We start from the raw sequence: 20,037 nt of genomic DNA on the forward strand, positions 1-20,037 counted from the left end.
ACATTCTACCACTGACCCACACCCCCCAGCCTCAGAATAGAAATAGTTTAACTATCTGGTACACATATACTACCTCCAGGGAATTTTCTTAAGAAACCATAGTAATAAGTACTTGAATTTCACAAAAACTTCTTTGCAAACATTCTTTGAATGTAACTCCAAACTCAGACAGAGCCATATGGGGACCTGGCTTTATGCAGGTTACACATGCACTCTCCCATCTTATCTCCACAGCAATCCCAGGAGGTGGGAGCTGTTATTCTTCTTTGAAGAGAAAACTGAAACTTACAGAGGTAACTTGCCCACCTAGTCACACAGAAAGTGCCGGAGCTAATTGCACATCTAAGTAGTTTGATCTCTGAACCTGCACACTGACCACTGGGTCCCCTCAATCACCCCTTTGCCCCTGCCTCCTGGTAGTTCTTGCCTCTGGATCATCCTCTAAGATTGTTGCCTCAGGAAACAAACCAATGCCAAGTTTTCTCCCGGAAAAAACACAAATGTTTCCTTTCCATAGAAACAAAAGTCATATTGTGTATATTTGTGTGTGCCTATCTTTTAATTTAATTAAACATTTGCATTGTTTAAAATTCAAAAGGTAGGAATAGTCTATTGCAAAGTCCCCACCTAACCTTGTCCCTCCAGCCATCTGGTTCTCCTTCCCAGAGGCAAACAATGTTATCAGCTCCTATTGTATAAGTTTCAGATAAAAGGTTTACAAGCAAATGCACTTTTTTCTTCTTCTCTTTCTTTTTTAAAGGTCAGCACAACAATATACTCCATGTAGTGCACTTTGATTGTTCCCCCTTATCGAAGTATCTGGAAAAGCCGCTCCTTATTGATGTGTAAGAAAAATCCTCCATTAAGGATGCACCAACATTTTTAAAATTAGCTCCCTGTCATAAAATGAAAATATTTCTAAGTGTGTGCAATTGTAAAGGATGTGACAGTGAATAACCCTGTACTTAATGTCTATCCATAGCATAAATTCTTGAAACACAATTTCTGGGTCAACGGCCAAGTGCGTGTGTATTTTTAAATAGATGCTCCCAAATGGCCCTTCACAGATTATTTTTAACAAAACATACTCCTACTCACTGTGTATAAGGTTGCTTATTTTCCCACACCCTCTTCAACACAGAAGGTTATTAAACTTTTTGGTCTTTGCCCACCTGATGGGTGAAGATGGAAAACCCACTTCTTCCCTTTCCTCGAGATCCACATGTTTACACTCCAGCCCTAACCCACAAACCTCTTTGGGCATTCACTAAGACAGCACAGGTATTAAACACACATATGGCTCAGTCCTAGGCCCCCCTTTGTCCTAGAAAGCAATAACTTTTTCCCGTGATTGTATATGGCTTAAGATTCCTTCAGATAGCTGGGACTCGAGTAACTCAGACACCTTAATTGTGGAATACTGTAGTAATTATTGGAGTTTTAGAAGAATAAATAAATAGGCTTCCTGTCCTAATTCTTTTCTCACCCCCTTACCCCATCCAGCTTCAAGTTGGGATCAAATTAGAGAATCAAAGTCAGACAGATGGAGGTCAAAATATCTGCTTTATTTCTGAGTAAAGCCGATTGAAAGCCGAAGCTGAGACCCGGAAACAGATGGGTTTCCTAATATCTGCCACCACCATCAAGAGAAAGCCATCATTAAACCCACACTCCAGGCAGGGCAGGCTGGCAGGTGGATGCTCCTCTGAAGCAATGTCCACTTTTGATAGGGCCTGGAAGGACAGCAGGTTTCTTGGGGTCTGCCTTGCCTGGAGGAATCTGTGGGAAGGCCTGGCCACATGGTCCACCAGCCAGGGAGCCCCAGGAGAGCCGTGGCGAATGAGGGGGATGATGCAGAAAGACCAGGAGCACCCCTCCCCTGTAACCCGCCCTCCAGAGGCAAGGAAGCCACCACTCCTATAAGCCAATGTAAGGGGAGGAGGATCAGAGGGCTCTACTGACAGTCTAACCTTTGGGGACAGAATTATAAAGAGAATGAGATCCTTGTGCAGGGAACAAAATTTTTTCATTCATGCATGCAACAAATACTGATTGAGGATTTCCTTTGTGTCATGCTCTGTGCTAGGACTGGGCTCTACAAAGATGGATCCAACCCAGATCTCGCCTCCTGCAGAATCAACGTTGCAGAAGAGAGCTCGCTGTGAACGTGAACCGTTCTCACACCCACTCTAACGGAAACACAAAAAGGGAAGGAAGAAGGCCTTGCAGAGAAGGGCCCTTGAGCCGTGCTGGGAAGGCAAGTGAGGTAGCCAGTCTCCTTGTACCTAATGATGTTTTGCAGACAGAGCTTGTGGGCTGGACCAGAGGGGAAGACGGGATCCGAAAAACAGCAGTTACGAAAGCAGAGAGTGGAGGCAGGATCCAGGTGGTGCCCGGGGCATGGAAAATATTTCCGTGTGGATGGAGACCTGAGCAGAAGGGGAGAAAGGGGCATAAGGGGTGGAAGGTAGGGCCGGGGAGGGCGGCACTTCCCGCCAGATTGAGAAGCCTGATCCCCAGGCAAGAGGGAGGCTTTCATGCTGTTTAAGCAAAATTGACATGACCTGATTTTGTTGCACAGAGATCATCTGGCAGCAAATGAAGAGGATAGGTCGGGGAGAGAGAGAGAGAGAGAGAGAGAGAGAGAGAGAGAGCGCACTCGGAAGGCCTAACAGTTAAGAGTTAACACACTGGTCCAGGAGAAAGAGGTTCAGGGGCAAATTGTCAGGAAAGTCTTGGGGAGTAAAGAGACTGCACAGACATTGCACGGGTGGAATGGTAAATATGCCGTGACAGAGCATCGTGGGAGGTGAGCGAGGAGTTGAGGTGCTCTGTTTGAACAGTGAGATTATAAGCAAGACTAGAAACAAAAGAGGAGCAGGTGTGGGGAGAGAAGGTGAATTGAATGTGGGCCTATTGTGTCAAAGTTGCCTGAAAGATGCCTACTAGGATGTTTCAGTTACAGTAACAAAATACCTGAGATAATCAGCTTAAAAAGAAGAAAGGCTGATTTCAGCTCACAGTTCTAGAGCTTTGAGCCCTTGGTCTGCTGGCCCCATTGCTTTGAAGCTGTGGCAAGATGGCGCATCACGGCAGGAACATGTGGTAAAGCAAAGCTGCTCACCTCAGGGCAGGGAAGAGAAGAAAGAGGGAAATCAAGAGAACAACATCCCATGATCCCCTTCAATGGCACTCCCCCAGTGACCTAAAATCCCACCAGGTCCCACCTCTCAGAGGTTCTGCACTTTCCAGTAGGGCCAAGCCGAGGACCAAGCCTTTAGCACAAGGGGCTTTGGGGCCATTGCAGATCCAACCTTGGGCGGAAGTGTCTAGTGAGTGCTTGGAAGAAAGAGCTGGAGCTCAGAGAGAAGTCCAGGATGCAGACAGACTTGGCTGCGATTAGCATAGGACCGAGGGGAGGCTGTGGGAAACTGTCAACGCCGTCTGCTGAGAACGTGATGAGACATCGGGAGCCAGAGGAGGCAAACAGGGAGTATCTGGAGCAAAGATGAGGTCAGTAGGGACCTTCAGTGGGGTCAGGGGCAGAGGAGTCAAGGAAGCAGAAGAATCCTTCAACTAACCGCAGAAGGAGTAAAATCCCCCCGCCATGTGCTCAAGGCCACACGGGATCTTTCCAAGATCTGGGCAGTTTTCTCCTCCATGCACATTCTGAACCCTCCACTCTCCCAAGAGACAAAAATGGGGACACTCGGGGGAGCCCAGCCTCCACCCTCCTCCCTCCCTGGAAGAAGATTCTCCTCCTCCGTCACAGAACGAAGGAGAAGAAAGCAGGGTATGTCTTCAGGACCTCCTTCCTGCACCATCTGGCCAAAACTCTGCACTGATGAGCATCAGTGGGCGCCTACCCTCCGGTCGGCGCCTTCTCACAGGTGGGACCTGCTCTAACAGCGACTCTGCCAGGAGCGCCATGCCGGGCCCTCTGCTCCCATCTGCCCGCCATCTTCCACAGTCACCTTCTTTAATCCTCAGACCTTGACACCACTCATCCACAGAGCGTGAACGTCCTCCTTCCTCTCCACAGAACTTCTACTGACTTCTTCAAACCACGCCAAAGTCTTGTCCAGTCTGTGGGTCTCCCCTTCACCTTCTGCGGGTGAACCCAACTCATGACCCGCATTCTACTGTCTTGGACTAGGGACTTGGTCTGTGTTAATCCTTTCTATCTGTTCATTTGCTTATTTGTTTTACAAAAATCGTGTCACTTACAATACTTATTTTGAAGAAAAATCAAATTTTCTACATATCCAATACTCTGCCTCTAAGTATTTAATTGATTCAACTGAGCTACATTTATTGAGCAATTACTTGTCACAGGGCAAACACCGTCCTACGTGACAGAGGTTCTAAGGAAATGTAAGTTAACAAAGCACCCATCCCCTGGCCCAAGAAACAAGCATGGGCTCCCCCAGGGGATGGAGGGGTTACTTATGTCCCAACCCCTCCCGCTGCCCCATTCAATAGGTCCTGCTAAAGCAGCTGCCCCTCTACCCACCTTCCTAAGCAGAGAGGAATGAACAAAATCTGAAATATTCGTGTTGACTCCAGGAGTATCATTTAGGATGCTGTGTTTTAAAAGAAAAGCTTTGTTTACCCTGCAAACGAGGTGAACGGTCCTAAAACCAGATGCACTTTCTATGAGAAGGCGCCCAGCACTAGTCCACCAAGTGACCATACCTGGAAGGCAGGGTTCTCTGCCTTGGGACAGGAAGCAGAGTGGCCATGAGGGCAGAGCCAGCTGACCTGCCAGGAAAAGCCTGAAAATACAGAGGAGGTCGGGCTGCAGCTGGGGGTGCTAGGCCCAGCTGCAGACCTCGGTGGACGCAGGGCATCGAGAGATGAGCAGCCTGAACTGGGGCAGGGGGAGAAGGGAAGGGCCCTGCGATCCAGTCCTCAGCCTCACCGTCTGTTTTACTATGATGATGATAAAGTCTTGAGGTTTATGTTTATTGCAAAAAATAAAATGGATTGATAATAATTAGAAAATAAACCCTAAACCATATGTTCTTCATAAAAAATTGGGGCACGGAGGAAGGGGATAGCTCCATAACCCAAGGTCAGATCCTTCAAGAAATTTGTGTATCTCTTTTCAGGCTTTTAGCCAGTCCATTTTTAATAAGTTTTATCTTCATAAAAATGTCGTATGTTGAATATACAAGTTCACAGCTTGCTCTTCTAGAGGCTAGCATTATGGTATAAACGTCGTTCTAGTAAGCATCCTTTTTAACTTCTCCCCTCTCCCCCCCCCCGTTCCTCCCCCACCCTCCCCATATGAAACCCTGGGTCCCCACCATGTCCCCCACTTCTCTGTCCTGTCGCCGCCCACCCCATCATTCTCTACTGTGACAGCAGAAGCTTGAAAGACCAGAAAAGTGTTAGCCACTTACCAAATGCCTGAGGCTGCGAAATGCTTAGGATCCAAGGCCCGACTAAGGGACGGACATCCTCATTTCCGTATGCAGGACTTGCAAGTCCAAGGGAGAGCCCCATTTGAAGGTCCCTGGGTTCCCATCTCTTCATGTCCAGAAGACCTGGGAGTCAGAAAAGGGTTAGATGTGGGTTGTATTTGTAATAAGTGATGCCCCCCCAGGACTACCAGCGGCCAGGGGAGGACAGTGCATCCCGCCACCAGTTCAAGGTATTGTCTCAAGGAAGCTATGGGCTGCTTCTTAGAAAGGGTGAGGGGCAGTTGTCCCTACACAGAATATCCCCAGAACACTACAGGTGAAACGTCCACTCCTCTTCCTAATATCAACGCTGAGTGTCCTACCTTGTCTGCACGTTGGAATCACCCTGGCAACTTCCAAAGATGCCCATGCCTGTGTCCCCACCCAGAGAGCAGGACTGTACCCATTTGGGAAGCAGACTTGGTTTAGAAGCTGGTAAAAGATGCCCAGGTGGTACCAATGTATGTCAGGCATGTGTGGGAACCTCTGCTTTCATGCCAGGTTCTCAGAAATGACTCCTGCCATTGCCTGAGACAGCCCAGCCCCACAACTCTGGAAAAGCTCTCTAGAAGGTATCCAAACTAAAGGAATATGAACTTGGATCAGTGCACGCAGAGCTCATGAACCATGACTTCAGACCGCTACTGCTCAGAGACCTCAGCTCTTTTCTGGATAGCTGAGGTGGCTGAAGCAATGACCACAGCAGGTAAGTGAAGTTCTATGGTGTCTCCATACACGGGACGGGTTATGTTTTCATTCCATACACAGGTTCACGGGAACTTAGCCTACGAGGGACGCAGTTGAACTCCAGTGTCTTCCCTTTGTCCTCTCTAACTCATTCAAACGGAGAATTGAAGCAACTTGAGGGCAGGAACCACCTCCTCAGTTTGCCATCCTGGGACGTCTTAGAGCAAGTTCACCCACAGCCTGTTCTCAGTCAAAGCCAAGTTCTCGGCCACCTCCATTACTGCTGACTCTCCCACAGCTGGCTAACGGGCCGAGGAACAGCCTCAGCTCCTAAGTGACAAGACACTTTTTGTCGAAGTGGTGTCTGGGGTCCTCCTCATGGATACCAAGTAAGATCCCTTCCCAATTAAAACGTTCCGCATGAGGCCCGTGACCTGTTCCCCAGAGAGGGTGCTGACGGTTAGAGAGCTCAAGTTCAGCTCACGGCTTCCCACTCAACTGCCTTTTAAATGGAAAAACAATTACTTTCATCATTCCAAGCAGGACGTGTCCCAGAGCCAGCACAGCTTCTCTGAGCGTCCTTGAGAGACCTGGACCAGGGAGAAAACTGGTCCTCAGAGCTCCCAGCTGATGCAAGCTGAGCACATTCCCCAGGAGACGCATCCTCCCTTCTTAGGGCAAGAAAATAAATGAAATGTTTGGGAAAACAGCCCTGAACATGGCCCCACTGGACTCCGGAGACAAGAGTCAGATCCAGCCACTGATGGTTCTGCTCACCTTGGAGTCGAGACCAAAGACCCCAGAGCAACGGATCACGGCTGGAGCAGCCTGCTGCCTTGGCTTCACGGCCGTGCGCACACGGGGCAAGTCGGAGCATCCTGCCCTTGCTGGGTCTTCTTGTTGTTTCGTTTTCAACCATCTTTAAAGTCTTTCTGTTATCCTGCGAGGGCACATTTGAACTACAGTGTCTTCCCTCTTTCCATCTAACTTTCCTTCAAATTGAGAGTTGAAGCAACTTGAGGGCAGGAGCCGTCCGTCTCTCCAGCTTACCATCTTTCCTTTGCTTGTCCTTTTTTTGTTTTCCAACCATCTTTAAAGTCTTTCTCTTATCATATGAGAATCCTTCATGGAGACCTTCTGATGATATACATAGTTAACGGAGCCCAGAATCCAATCTCAGTTGTATTTCACCCCCTGGTGTGCTATAGGGGACCCCCAAACACTCGTTATAAAGAAATTATTTGAAGCAAATATTAAATTCATGGGGGTTCACTGTGCTCTGAAATAAAACCTGTCACTTGACACCTTGGAGGAGATAAGTCAGGTGGTAGAGGGGCAGGGGATGCTTAAAAAATGAACTCAATAACAGGTAACGCAAGACTCCAGGAGAGTCATAGGTGGGCTGCTGTCGGGACACGAACCGCACCTGTGGCCACCTCCTGAGGGCAGAGCATTAACCTTTACCTAGAAAGAAGGACTCCTCCGGCCGGTCTTCTTGCCTTCTCTGTTTCCGATGCCCTTCCTAACTCACGTCAGGGACCACTTTATCCTCTGGATGTCTTTGGCTTCCATGATGCTTTTATCTCTAGATCTTCCTCCTAAGTCTCTGTCCCTTTGTTACCCTGCTCATGGGCACACGTTCCTGGACTCCCTGGGCTCCTCCTTGGCCCTTTTCTCAGGTGCTCTCCCAGAGTGACCTCCTACACTCCCTGGACTTCAGTGGTCGTCTGTAAAGTCCTGACCTTCATTCCGCTGTCTCCTGGACATAGATCGGCCATTGGGGAGACTCTTCGGGCTTAATACGTGCAAAACAGGATGTGTCGGTCTGGTTCCTAGATCTCACTGCCAGTCCTTACCTTGCAACTGGCCCTGCCATCGACCCACCCATCGGGCGATACCTTAGAATTCACCCTCGAGTCTTTCTGCTCACCCCTGAACCCAGTTCATCAGCACTTGTCTCAGGAATTGCGTTTGGCTGCTAGGCAGAGAGGGAGAGAAACCTCAGTGAGTTCAACAAGAAAAGATTCGTTTTGTTGGGTTTTTTTCCCGCTAACGCAGTGTGAAGCGCAGAGGTAGCTGTCCAAGGTTGGGGTGTCTTGCTTCTCTGGATGCTTTTCACAAGGCTTCCTTCCATCCTTCAGAGTACATCCCGGCGACAAGACGGCTGCTCCCAATTTCCAGGCTGAAGGATAAAGAGAGAAAATGCAATTAAGGCCCCTCCAGCTGAGTGAGTCCCCGTTAACGGTCGTCACTCCAAGCCAGGCCCTTCCAGGGAGTCTCAGAAACCTACATTTCCAGGTGGTTTTTCACTCTTCCCCATAACATATAAGGACTGTTCACAAAGAGAACAGTAAGGCAAGGTAGAAATCTGTGCCACCCGTTCTACTTCCTTATTATCTATCAGATGCAACCTCCTCGTATACCTGACTCAGACCCACCTCCTCTCCTCTGTGGACTGATTCATTGCCTCCACGTTCGACCCCTGCCTCCCACCTCTGCCCCTCGTCGCCATTACACTGCCCTGTGAAATGGTCTGACCGATCCCTGCCTAAAGTCTTTGAGGGGTTCCCCTTTTCCTCTTTAAGGAAAAGCCTAGGTTGCTTTACATGGCTTAAAGCCCTTCGAGATCTTGCTCAAAATCACTTCAAAACCTTACCTCTCCTTTCTTCCCTCAAACTCCACTCACACTGTGTTAGTTTCTCGACACCATTACTAAGATTCCTGACATAAACAATTTAAAGGGGCTGGGGTTGTGGCTCAGAGGTCGAGCGCTCGCCTAGCACACGTGAGGCACCGGGTTCGATCCTCAGCACCACATAAAAATAAAATAAAGGTGTTGTGTCCACCTCTAACTAAAAAATAAATGTTAAAAAAAAATTTAAAGAAGGAAAAATTTATCTGGGTTCACAGTCTCAGAGGTTCTAGTCCATGGCCCGCAGGCCGCATGGCTTTGTGCCTAAGGCCAAGCAGGACCTCAGAATGGAGGGGCATGGCGGAGGAAAGATGCTCAGCCAGGAGGATGAGAAAGGGAGAGAGAGGAAGAATACAGGGACACGACCCCACTGGCCTACTTCCTCCAACCCTTCCCAGCCCGCCCACTGTTTCTACACCCCCCAGTAGTCCATTCTAATTATTAATCCATCAAATGGATTCATCAACTGATGAGGTCAGACTTCTCCTGATTCAGCCATTTCCTGAAATCCCTACCTACCCCTGAACACGGCTGCACTGGGAAGCAAGCCTTCAACCCATGAGCCTTTGGGGAACCTTCCAGATCCAAGCCACAACCCACTCCAACCACTTCCTCCATCGCAGAACAGCTCAGCCCTCTCCTGCCGGCCCATCTTTACAAGAACTGCCTCTCTGCCGGCAACTCGCAAGTTCTTCTGTGTCATCAACAATTAAAGATTGGAGGAAGTGCCCCCACAGCAAGGCCACCTGTTCACATATTGAAAAACAGTCAGCCAAATATGTTCCTTGTTACCCAGGTGTAAATATCACCCTTAAAACACAACATGCCTGCCCCCTCGTCCTGGAGATAATCTAAGAGACATATCATGAGAGATGAGAACATGCCACCCCAAAAATGCAGGAGGCAATTTAAAAGAAGATGCAGGAAAGCTCTTGGCCCTCCGTTTGTCTGATACTGAAAAGTATCCTGCACCTCTTTCTCCCAGGAAGAACAGAGGCTGACCTTGAAACTCACTTTGCTTGTGGTACCAGAGGAATTTACATAAACAACCTTTACTAATCAGACCTGATCTGCCACCTACTTACCTTCCCCACGAGTTACTGCCCCTAGAGACCCCAAGTCCTTTCTCTTTGTCTCCTCACTTCTCCAAACATGTACTGGTTTTTGTTGAAAAGCCTATATAAGATAGAGTTCCAAGTCACCTCTGAGAACTGCTCATTCTCTGGGCGTCTGCCATGTCTGTGTGAAATACACATGTTAATAAATGTCTGCTTTCCCTTGATAAGCTGTGTTTTTGTTGTAGGAACCCATTCCAGCTAAGAACGTACTGGAGCTAAACAAAAACTTATTTTTCTTCTCCCACTCCATCAAGAAAGAAAGATGTGGGGAACTCGCCCCGCACCTTCTGTATACTTGGTCACAAGAGTGCAGACTTCCACGTCTACTGGGAGAAAGGGGAAATGCTCCCCTCACTTGAGGAACCTACCTGGTCAGCTGAGACACCCCCACGTAGCGGAAAGCAGACCAAAGAAAAAGTGGAGCATGGTGAAATCCAAGGTGAACAATAATGGAACAGGAGCTGCCCCCTAGATGCAGAGAATCTGCAGAATGGATTCACCAGCCTAGATCCAGTCCTGAGATGTGACTTGTGGGATGAGAACACAATCAAGAAAAAGCAAGAGCTCACTGAAACTGCATGGGATAATGTTTTTCCTAGTTTCCTGAAAACTGAGCTGCATCCCTGCCAATATAAGGGGAACAAGAATGACCGCTGGGGAGTCGAGAGTGAAGGTAACACAAGGTGATGTGTTTACAGAGCCCAGAGCCCAGATCCTCCAGCTATTTGGAGACCCCTGTGGAAAACGGGACCCTGAGTCTATCTTGCCATCTGTCACCCTGGCTCCTTCCTGGGAGCCTTCCGTGGACCTGGTTCATGCCGCTTCAGTGCTGTCCCTGTGCTGTAAATAAGTGCTCCTGGCAGGGGGCTGGCCTGTCACCCCACCTGGCGCTAGCACTTGGCCGCCTTTTTCAGCACATGCGTCACCGGGAATGAAACCAGTAAGTGAGTCAAGTATCCTGGAGAGAGAAATATAATGATCACCAGGGCTGTCCAATGAAAGAAACTGCTAGGAACGCACATCAGCTGCCTGTCCATCTATGTTGCTGGAGCTCTGCGGGGAAATTCTTTTTGGAGATGTTGGCAGGGAAGGAAAAAAAAAAAAAAACAACTTTGGGACTCTTTGTTTTCCAGTGACACTTCCCCTTGACTGGTTACCGCTTCTCCACGCCTTACACTTGAAAGAAAAAAAAAAAATCCCATATTTTAGACACAAATGATGAACGAAAATAGCAGAAAGGTTAGGAAATTTCCAGAATTCTCCTCCATTGCAACCCCAAGCAATTTTTTTTTTTTTTTTTTTTTTTGGTGACAGGAATTGAATAAATTGCCCAGGGAAAATGAAATCAGGGCTTGAAGAAAAGGGAGGCTGAGTGCAGAGAATCGCCAACAGCATTGACCTTCCCTGACCTTGACACAAAATTAGAATATTTGAGTATAATCCGGGAAAAGGGTCACCTTCAAGAAGAACCCAGAGCTCAATGGCAAGTGGGTGCAGCCTCAGAATTACCTACCCTCTGTGCCATCATCAATGTCCAAGAGTAGCTTGAGGTTGGCCAGCTCCAACTGGCCCGATGCACTGGCCACGTTACTGGCTCCCCTCCCTTCTTTCCTTCTGGTCCCCTCTGGTTCTCAAAGTTCACTGATAAAGAACATGGTTGGGAAGTCCAGCGCCTTTGGAGAGTGGGCTAATGTACTGGGCAGAAGTGATTTCTTTTCTCACTCCTCTCTAGACTCGTGGCTGAGGCCCCCACAACAAAAGGTGGATTGAAAAGCAAAAAGCATAACATTTCACTCAATGTAGGTTGTATGTGGACGGGAGCCTTCGTAAGGAAATGGAGACACAAAGAGACAGATTGAACCAGTGTGTTTTTCATGTGGGTTGGATGAAGACGTGAATCGTCGTGCAGGAGTGTGGCTCAGGGAAGTGGGTGCTATCGGATCGTAATAAGCTGGGGACAACTTAGCAAAGCCTGTCCAGATTCCTCACCCCGTCCCTGGGCTTCAGAAATAAGGTGGTTCCTTTCTTCCGGGTCGCTGTAGGGCATTTCTCCAAGGAGGGTCAGGAGCCCTGCTTCAGGGGAAGGTCAGAGAACCCTCCTGAGGATTTTGGACTGGCTTTGGGGAGGAGGGCAGGAGAAGGTGAGAAGAACCTTCCTGCTTCTGCCATTTTCCCAAATGTCAAGGTGCCATAGTTTGCGGTGGTGTGTCCTGAACCGCAACAGTATGCAGCCCACACTGGCTCATAGGCTTATTGCTTTAGTAACAACTCTACCTCCACAACCATGAAGGTTAATCTCCAATCCACTGTGATTTTCTTGGAGGCTCTCTGCTTAGGAGTAAGGCCTTAGATCCATCCGTCTTTATTAATCTCTGAATATGCCAAGATCATCCACAAAACTGCGATAAAGAAAACTCAGGAGTAAGCACCACCACAGTGAGTGGCGGAGTTAATGACGTGTGCATTTAGCAACAATTCTGGAACAATACCAGGTGTAAATCAATAAGATGCAATAAACCTTGAATGTTCCTCTCTCTTCGGCAAGCTATTCCCTGCTGCTTAGAGAAGAAGGTTTAAGTAAAGTTTTCCAGATATGGCACCTATCTGAGAGGAGAAAAAAAAAAAAAAGCAGAGAAAAACAGGCTGCACAGAGGTGGTTCTTACTTTCAAGTTTCACTTTTGTCTCTCATACACTTTCAACTCAGGAAAAGCCAAGGAGACAAAGGCTACCTCCCAGGGCCCTGCTGTCCTGAAGATGAGTCATCTCAATTCCCAGTTCAGAGGTGGCAAGCCAGGGGGCGGGAGGTGATGGGGAAGAAGAGCCACCTGGGTTCTTAGAATAGATTCTTGAAACAAGAGACAAGTTAAAGAAAGGAAAACAAAGGACTTCATTAACATGTACACTTCACATGGGCACCGAAGGCACCAGGGAATGAGCAGTCTCATTGAAGGTGGCCTGGAATTCCAATTTATAATAGAACCTTCCACAAAGACTCGTTAGTCGAAGGGAGCAAAGGACACCTTTTGCTTCTAGGCAAAGAGAGGGAGGGCAGAGAGCTTTCCTGCATCTGCTGCTTCTTAATTTCCTGCAGCTCGACAGACCCCCTGGGTTTGGCAGCACCCTATTCCGGTCTCCCATAGCAGGGATTGGGATCAGAGGAAGTGAGCCAGAGAATCCTGTCCCTCCTCTTTCCCTTCTCAGGGGCAGACAATTGACTATTCTCCTGGTAAGATGATAATCAACTTAATGGAAGTATTAGCCTGAGGTTTTAGTTGTTGTTTTAAAGCCAAGAGCACATGGGTGGTGGGAAGATGAGGAACTCTGCTAGCCACACATTGTCCTTGATTCTCTTCGGAGTTTGTGGGTAGGGAAGTCCACCTCCACCAGGAAGCGTGGCCTCGTGCCTCCGCCATTCTGAGATTTTTGCATATCAATTTATTTTCTAGTTTGAGCTGCACCAACGTCCCCAGGGAACCACTTATTGGATACTTCATTCACCACCGAGAATGCAGACAAGGTTGCCCTGTCTGATGCAACTTCTTTGAGGGCTGAACCAAGCGCTGATGCAAAACTCCGGGGAGTCTCCCGGCTGAAACCACCAAGGAGGGAGGCAGGAGCTTCCTGGTGGCCCCCAGCCTTCCATCTGAGCTTGGAAATCCCTGGGCGTTTCTTCACCTGCTACTTATTACACTTCAACGGGAAAACCCAAGCAGGACAGGAAGCCGCAGGCCTGAGCACACTGAGGGAACAAGCCCGTCTTTCAAGGGGTCAGTTCTGAGGCCTGTGATTGCAGCCCGTCATCTTTCCAGCTAATCTGAGGCCCTTTCATTCCAGCTCTTTGGAAATTGTTAGAGCCCACGTGCTCTGCTTGCACAATGCAAGGAGAAGTATTCGGTGCATTGATATCCATCCCTCTGACATGACCGTGGGAAGTGACGTAGAAACTTGTGAGATGACTGGGCTCTGGTTACCAGGCGACCAGTGTTTTCCACAAGAGTCCTTCCCCTCACACGGCCCCAGGCCTTCTGATGAAAAACCTGGGGATCAGAGAAACATGGCCACCGCATAAGAAGGTCATTGGGTCCTCCATGTCCCCTGCCTTCCCGGTGAGAAAGAGCAGCAGAAACCCTTCATACCGAGTATTGTTTTTACTCAGCTGTGTCTTGGGAGGCCTTCTTGAAACTGACGCGCACTCGGCACGGAAAGTTCCAGACGTGGGGTTGGTTTTCAAAAGAAACCAGATCGACGGGCTCGGCCGTGAAGTGCTGGACCACAAAGAACATCACCTCCCAGGAAAGCCCCTTAAACTCGGGCAGAATTCTTTCTTTATTCACCTGAGGTCTTTCACCAGAACTTGACACCGTCCAACGGCCAATGGCCCCCCAGGAATGGCTCTTGGACCAGTTCTTGGTCCACCCCTGACAAACACCCATGTGGGCAGGGAAGAGGAAACCAACCATTTGCAAGGCCAGGTGAATGATGGGAGTTTTTCCACATATTGATCAGATATCCTACCTCTTCCTTTTCTTTTTCCTTTTAAAAGGAAACCCTAAGTTTCATCTACAGTATCCTGTCACCTAAGGAGCCATAAAGACTTCAGGGGAAAGAAATCCAGTTCAGATTGATTTTTTTTAAAATCATTTTCTAAATGCAAGTGATAATGACCAGAGACTTAAAAAAAAAAAAAAAAAAAAAAGGAAATTCACTTCTAAACGATCTCACCTTGAGCACACAGCACTCAATCCTCACGGGACCACACATCTGGTAACATCCCCACATCCCTTCGTCCCTCCATCGATCCCCACGGCCAGCCATTAACAAGAAATGGGTGAGCCAGGATGTCGCGCTTCAATTTTTAAGCCATAATGGTTCGTGGTGAAAGGGAAATGGAGGCCCAGCTAGGAAAAGAATAGCCCTAGTAAGTGGCAATTAGAAAAAGGACCGAAAAAAGAGAAAAGAAAAAAAAAAAAGGTGTGTGGGGGGAGGGGGCTTCTCTTGCTGACCTTTCCCTGGCTGGGCTGGGGAGAGGGCTCCCAGGGGCCTTTTCTCTCCCGCTCCCTGTGGGTGCCCTCCCATCACAAGGTACCCATCCCCCCAGGGTAAGGTCATTCTAGAAAGGCCCCAATCCTATGTAGATATTGTGCCTTTCAAAAATACAGGTAGGAAAAAAAACCCCACCGTAGTCATTGTTTGACATGCTGGGTAATTTTTTTGACACAAATCAAGGCTTCAGAAACTTTGGAGGGGATCAATGGAATAACAGGGCGAGGGCCACAGGATAGAGTGAGTCATCTCCACTTTCCACCACACACACACACACACACACACACAGTACAAAAGCGCCATGAGCTGCAGGTTTTGGCTGAGTGGTTCCTCCCTCGATTCAGCCTCAGATGTCTATGACTTTTCCCTTCCTCCTTTTTATTTCTCCCTATGCATCACATTTGTCTGAAATTCTCATTGGTCTATAAATAATGTCATTGTGTTGTGCCGGACGTTGGGTTCGCGGATGCCAGCGTCCTGCGCACAGCCTTAGGCTGAGATAACGCACAGCTCTCCTAGCTGCATGCCCTCGGCAAACTGAGGCCAACTGCTGAAAAAATTTTCATAACCCCAGGGCTGGGGGTGGGGAGGACCAAGTTGCTAGAATTTTCTCAACGTTAGGGTTTCCTCTAGCAGATTTCCCTTGAACTTGTCATTCTTGTGACCTCTGCGGGAGTAGAAAGCTGTGGTACTTCTCCTCACCCACCAGGCATTCCTGGAACAAGAGAAGGTCACAAGAGAAAAACACACCCGATTTATCTGACCAAAGTTTCACGCGACACGGGAACCTTCAAAAAGAGGATCCAAAGACCCAGCGTGTCTCGGGCTCAGGTTGGCTGAGGCTGGGGAAACGGGGTGGAAATGTGACTGAACACAGGGCACATGGTAATGGGCACGGGGGACTCAGAGAGGCCTGTCGGTCCAGATTCTTGGTGACCTCTCTGTGCAGCCTCTGCTCCCCTAGGACACAGGGCCAGAGCCTTGGGGCGTGAGTCCCAGGACGGATTCCAGGCCAGAGAATGTCTTCATGGGCAGCTTCTCCGCAGGAAGGCAAGGGAGGTCGGAGGCCTCCAGTCCCTTCAGTTCAAAGTACTTTGGGGTGGCTCTCCGTCCCCACTCCTCTCCGACTAAAAGAATGCTCTGATCAAACAGAAAAGTTAGGAGGCAAAGTCAGTCTGTGACACACACACACACAAAAAGGAGGAATGGAATTTTTATTTTTCAGAAATAAATTGACCGTTTTTGATCCCTGATGCCCAACTGGTGGGAAATTCAGTCTCCATCATGCTTGGGCCTGGTCGCCACCCACGAGGCATTGTGAGTGCTATGTGACACCAGGACGTGGAGAAGCCACCATCATGGTCACACTCCTTTTCTTCCTGGAAGAATCTGGACATTCTCCCCTGAAAAGACCCAGGGATGACTTGGTCACTGTGTGGACAGGCCGGCCCTGGGCACCCTGCTCCCTGCTCTTTAGCGAACTGTTATGACCCAATTGGCACAAAAGGAACTGTCAGGGACCAAAAAAAAAAAAACCCTGTTCCTCTACCCTCTTAGGTCTGAGTTTGGGGATATGCAAATTAAACTGCTCAAAGACCGATGAGCCCAGAGAATGGGGGGACAGGTTTAATGGTGTGTGTATACCCTGAAATTCACCAGGAAATCTGCCTGCGTCTCAAGGAGATGGGGCTCACCTGTCATCCTCACAGGGAACAGGAGGAGAGCACTTCTGGAGAAAAGGGAGCTTCTTAGAAGGCACAAAAGGCACTTACGGAAAAGCCACAAAAGCCACGGACACTTTGGGAAGATACACAGTAGGAGATTGAAGAGTTCTTGACAGTATCTGCTTGGGCGTGTCACAGATTTCTATTCTCCAACGAGAGATTTCAATTGCTCCGGGGAGGGAATTCACGGCAACTCGGATCTGCGGGGAAGCTCTGCTTTGGGACAGATGAGAGATTTCAGGGGTTCACGTGCCTTCAGTTCAAAGTAACTTTTTAATGCCACTGTACTTCCAGATTCCCATCAGAGCCCGGAGCCTTCTGAACTTGCAGACCCCAAAGCCAGCCACTCCCCTCTGTTGCAGGAGATCTCTCGTTCCCCATCCACCATCACCAAGCCAATTCGACGCCTATACTGCAGACGTTTTCCTTCATGTCTGTCCTCCCCTGGACCACTAGTTTAATTAATCTACCTTTAACACAGAGCATCAGGTGGCCTAGTCTTCTGGGTACCGACAGTGGTACTTTGGCCTTACAGCCGAAAGGCCTGGTTTCTCAGGATGGGAGAGATAAAAATAGGAACGGATAACAAAAAAATTAAAATCCACTTGAAAGTATCCTTGAAATGATGTAAAGAATCAGATCGCTGGTAAAATTACTTCGAATTCATGACACTCTGCCAAAAAACACCTTATTTCCAAGTGCTATATCCCCTGAACAAGTTGAAAACCACTAATATTGCATGTGTGAAGCGCCTTGTGTCCTGTCAGACATATGGTAGGTGTGGAAGAAACGTTTGTTGATTCTAAATAAAAACCATCTGATTCAATGAGAGGGAAGGAAAAAAAAAAAAAGAGAGAGTGAAATGTGTCTTAGGAAGAGGGCTTCTTAGCCAAGAAAAGACCTGATTATGGGCCCCTTCGTGTTGAAGTCAGAAGACTCTCGGGAGGATAGAATTGCCAGATGAAATGCAGGCTGTCCAGTCAAATTTTAATTTTAGAAAACCAATAACATTTTTTTTTTAGTAGAAGTATGTACATGCCATACACTATTTGGGATATAGTTATACTAAAAGAAAATTTCCATTGTTTTTTCTGATTAAATTTAACTGGAATCCTGTATTTTCATTTGCTAAATCCGTCAACCCCAATGACAAGGCCCGTCAGCTTAAGGAATCCACGACGTGGATCCTGAGCCTGCCAGAGGGTGCCACGTTTGAAATCGTGCCCTAAATCAGAGACAAGCGTGAGTCGGTCCAATGCTGCAGCAGATCACATCAACGGTCCCTCTGGTTCCCAGCCCTGGGTGGCTCTTCTCAGCAGCAGGCTAGAGCGGGAGCCCCCAAGTCCCAGAGGATGGGGGAGTCCTTGGCTGGGAGTATTCCGTTTCCCTCACAAGTTCCTCTTTATCTTGCATTCCAAGCCCAGCCCTGGGCCCCCGCGCTCCTTACCCCACCCTCTCTCTAAGAGACCCGTTTCCAGCCTCAGTCATCACCTCCATCTTCTCGCCAGGGCTTCAGGAGAGCCCCACTTTGGAGTTCCCCTCGAGTTTCTCATCCTTTTCCTAAACTCAGACATCCAAAACCAAACCTCCCTCCAGACCCGCTCCCACCCTCGGGCTCTGGCGCCCCACTTCTCCCCTGGCCCAAACCCTGGTGCACCCTCAACGTGACCTTCTCCCATAACAAACTCCCCCATAACCAATCAGTTTCTGGGTCTCAACTTTTACACCCCCCCCCGCCCCCCCGCAAATGACCCCTGGGACCTCACTGTCCTCCACACCGCCATATTTACCCTGGGCTACTGCTCACACTCAAGTTACAACACCCGCCATCCAGCCACAGGGTCTTCCTCTCCAGATGGGTCTCATTGCTCTCATCCTCCCGCTGACAGCTTTTGCTCGGCTTCCAGCCCCTCGCAGAGTTAAATCTAGACTTCTTCTCCTGCCTTTCACGGCCCTCAGTGAAACCTCCTCTGCCTAGAAGCTTCTGTTCCTGCCTTTCCCAACACATACCTGCGCCAGTAGCCAGGACTCGGAAACCCCTGATTCTTGCTCCCACTCCACCTCCTTCTTCCCAGGGGGAACGCGCTTGCCTCTGCTGTCCATCCCAGGGAACAACAGGGCAGCCTCCCTTTCCACTGTAGAGACTTCCTTGCCTAATCCAGCTCACCGGGATCCCCTGGGCTCACCTGAGTGCTGGGAGGATAAAATGGCGGAAATTTCTCTGGCTTCCCTCTCCCTGAGCAGTAGCCTCAGTATTTTCTCGGGGTGGGAGAGGAAGGTTTCCCGGCCTTCCTGGCGAATCCCCTTTAAACCGCAGCAGCCACTGTCTCCCGGCATCTGAGTTCCCACCGGAAGCATATTCTCAGAAGGAGTTGCGGGGACTTCATTCTTGCCTTCAAAATGAAAAGGATGGGAGAAATCTAAATTGCATGCATGAGGGTAAAGATGTTCCTAAGTGTTCCTTTAATGCATGGGAAGCACTGTTGGCTCTCCCTGAGGAGCCAGACTTTTCTTTGATTTTCTTTTCTTTTTTTTAAGTTGTGGTTGTAGATCTTTTTCACTGGTCCAAGCTAAGAGCCAACCCTAAAGGAAGTCCCAGTGCCTTGCTTTCTTATATCAGACTGTGGTGCTGTCATGCTGCCTAATCAATCCCTGATCGATCCCCTGACTGCTCACAGCTTTCCTCTCTGACCAGTGTTTTCCCTCCAGGACATGAACACAAGGCTCCAGGGCAGGACCGCGTTCTCCAGCAAACCCACTCCAGATTCAGCCCCGCATGCCCATGGGAGACAGAGGCATGATTGGCCAGAATCCAATCTTCCTACTTTAAATATGATCCAGCTTCTCCATTAGAATTCTAATCCTTTCAAATTTTAAGGTATCCAGGTGGAGCAGATAAAGATGGCTTCTCAATGTCCACGTAGTGACATGGGCGGGTGCTGACGGGCTGGGAAGAACTGGGATGATTCATAGGATCCCATGGAATCAAGTGCTCTTTGGCAGTGGGTAAGGTACAAACCATATACTGTCATGCAGCACTCAATGATGGGGACACGTGTGAGAAACGAGTTGTTAGTTTGATTTGGTTATTGTGTGGCTCAGGGACTGTCTTTACCCAAACAAGATGCAGGAGGCTGCCACCAGCATAGCATATTATTTTATAGGAAACTTTTTTATATAAGTAGAAGGAATACACTCTAAAATGCCATTAAAAGGTATAGTACGGCAGGCCTGGGCGGGGTAGCGCACGCCTGTAATCCCCAGCGACTCCGGAGGCTGAGGCAGGAGGATCACAAGTTCAAAGCCA

At 48.7% G+C, this 20,037-nt stretch overlaps 2 long non-coding RNA genes across 2 annotated transcripts; one reads left to right on the forward strand and one right to left on the reverse strand.

Moving 5' to 3' along the window:
• The first annotated feature begins 1,585 nt into the window (after positions 1-1,585).
• Positions 1,586-4,269, forward strand: LOC144366370 (uncharacterized). The gene is made up of 2 exons (XR_013425451.1): positions 1,586-1,929; positions 2,087-4,269. It is a non-coding gene; the product is annotated as an uncharacterized LOC144366370 (long non-coding RNA).
• Positions 4,270-16,203: 11,934 nt separating this feature from the next.
• LOC144366371 (uncharacterized) lies at positions 16,204-19,569 on the reverse strand. The gene is made up of 3 exons (XR_013425452.1): positions 18,917-19,569; positions 16,779-16,943; positions 16,204-16,409 (listed from the first exon to the last, which is right to left on the reverse strand). It is a non-coding gene; the product is annotated as an uncharacterized LOC144366371 (long non-coding RNA).
• Between the last annotated feature and the right edge of the window lie 468 nt (positions 19,570-20,037).

Source organism: Ictidomys tridecemlineatus, chromosome 8 (assembly GCF_052094955.1).
Source record: "Ictidomys tridecemlineatus isolate mIctTri1 chromosome 8, mIctTri1.hap1, whole genome shotgun sequence".
NCBI lineage: Eukaryota > Metazoa > Chordata > Mammalia > Rodentia > Sciuridae > Ictidomys > Ictidomys tridecemlineatus.